At 32.3% G+C, this 2490-nt stretch overlaps 1 non-coding gene across 1 annotated transcript; it reads left to right on the top strand.

The window, feature by feature from the left end:
* The first annotated feature begins 2419 nt into the window (after nt 1-2419).
* Trnag-gcc lies at nt 2420-2490 on the top strand. The gene has a single exon. It is a non-coding gene; the product is annotated as a tRNA-Gly (tRNA).

The raw sequence follows: 2490 nt of genomic DNA, 5'->3' as shown, positions 1-2490 counted from the left end.
TATCGTACTTTTTATTAATTTTTAAACAAACAATACACATTCTACATCTACACAATTTAGAAACTAATTTATCATTTGTCTTCTTTTTACGTCTTCTCGGCTTACCCAGTTAATAAAAATTGGCATATAAATTATACCGACTTCAATCATATTTTTACACATACATAAAACTAACACAGATTTTTTTTTTATTCTGTTACATTTTGGAACGAAGTTCCTTATCGCGCGTTGTGAAAGGGGGCTAGACGGAAAAAATTCTTACGAAAAGTTGTCACGACACTTTTTGCTATAGTATGTTAACGACGAATGAGCGCTACTTCACCATGGCAACGACGTGACAATATATAACAAAAATTCATAGAAATAAAATGTACTTCTTGTGAAGACTTAAGTTTTTTATTCATAGAATAAACATTGGTTCCTTCACTAATTAATCGAAAGGAACTTCGTTCCATTCGGGTGTCCCTTGACACCTCTCAAGTTTTTTTTATTTTAAATCCGCGCGGCCGGACTTGCATGCTAAAGACAGTAAGTGAATCAAGCAAGGAGTCATAAAATAAAATTTAAACTATATTACCAAGAATTTTAACTGTCAAAACGGTATAAAATATTTGTTTTTTTTTCTTTTAAGAGAAAGAAGGGATTGAATTTTTAATATCACAAACATATCAACTAAATATGTTACACGTGTCCACTCGATACTAAATAACTTAGTAACATTATCCGATGCTAACACAGTATTAAGATCGTATATCACCGACCAACTCAGCTAAATAGACTGTTTTACGTGGGCTATGTCCCTAGAGACTGCATGTGCATGGTCAAGTAAATGAGCTCATTGCTAAAAGCGAAGCAGTTTAAAATTGATTTAATTTAGACCAGTGTCTACCTAGCATCTTACCATGAACGATATATGGAACATACTCGTAGTTATAAAATAAAAACTGTAGGCAGCTATACATTTAAGTTTACTTGATTATTTTTTAAATTAAATTTTATTTACTATAAAAATTCAAGGCTGTTTAATTTTTTAAATGAAAAAAAAAATTAGTTACCTACTCATGCTAAATATGTGGCCGTGGCTGATTAAACGGCTGGCCGATAGATATCAGAGCTCTATATTTTTATTCTTGGAGTAAATTTTAATATAAAGAATGTTTCAGTTTACATCAGTATTAAAATGATTATCAATTAATATCTAATAAACACCTACCTTTTCGGTTTCCAACGCTTCATAAACACTCCAAACATGATCTCTTATTTAGAACAATAACTTACACAACAATAAATTAAAAAAGTCAATGTAAACTTCCCCTAAAACATATAAAAAACACTGCAATATTTTGAATGAAAACGTGAAACAACATTGTCATTCATAAAAACCACTGGTTACAATTAATATAAACATACGAGTTTGTGTACATGATTTTATCTTAAAACTTGCACCCGGTTCAAACACGACTGACCTAGACACAGTGAGCGGCCCACATTTCGAGTGCCGCTAAAATCGATATATTTTCATAACAACATGTAATACTACGATGAGGACGAGATTACATAAGACTGTGGTATATTCCGAAGTTCCCATAAAAAAAGATGACTTTTTCATTAAAAACAAGCATTATAGTAAACAGTGTTTGATAAATAATCGTAAACACGTAAAACCACAAACCGACGTTCTTTTCTACTGGAATCTAGTCGATTTTTTACAAAACAACAACATGTCATTCGATCAATCAACAAACAGATCGACGTTATGTCAGGTGCGTTAATCAGCTGTTTCGCGAAATTGAATTTGCTAAAGCGCCATCTATTGACACGTTTTTAAATAGATTTCTTTTCAAGTTTTTCCCGCGTCAAAGAATTACAACAGATCTTTAATTAGATCACATTGTTTATTGCATAAGTGATATTGTAGAAACATTATGAAAGCGATGAAAATAAACCGTAATTACAAGTGTTCTTGTAATAAAATAGAGCTTCAACCACCATGCTTCATTTTAAAATGTGTACCAGTTTTATACTTTTTGTCACTTTGTAATTTTTTTTTTTAATGTAAATGACCTGTTGCGTTACAGAAATTCCACAAAACACCTGAACTAAGTTACACTACAGCCGAATGGATATTACTTGTCGTCATTGTTAAAACATAGGAACATTTGTTCAAACAAAAGTTTTGAAACTATGATAATATACCGTTAGTGAGACTAGGAAATATAAAAAACAATAGCCAATGTTGATTTAGGTTTTTATTTAAAACTAGCTTTTACCCGTGACTCCGTCCGCGCGGAATAAAAAAAAATGCACACAAGATAAAAAAGTTCCTATGTCCGTCTCCTAGTTCTAAGCTACCTCCCCATCAATTTTCAACACGATTTTCTTTTATATAAATATATTTTATTTCAACACTCACAGCATAGCATCGATGGTTCAGTGGTAGAATGCTCGCCTGCCACGCGGGCGGCCCGGGTTCGATTCCCGGTCGATGCA

This window comes from Papilio machaon, chromosome 4, assembly GCF_912999745.1.
Source record: "Papilio machaon chromosome 4, ilPapMach1.1, whole genome shotgun sequence".
NCBI classification, from domain to species: Eukaryota; Metazoa; Arthropoda; class Insecta; order Lepidoptera; family Papilionidae; genus Papilio; species Papilio machaon.
This window is presented reverse-complemented; position numbering and strand designations above follow the sequence as displayed.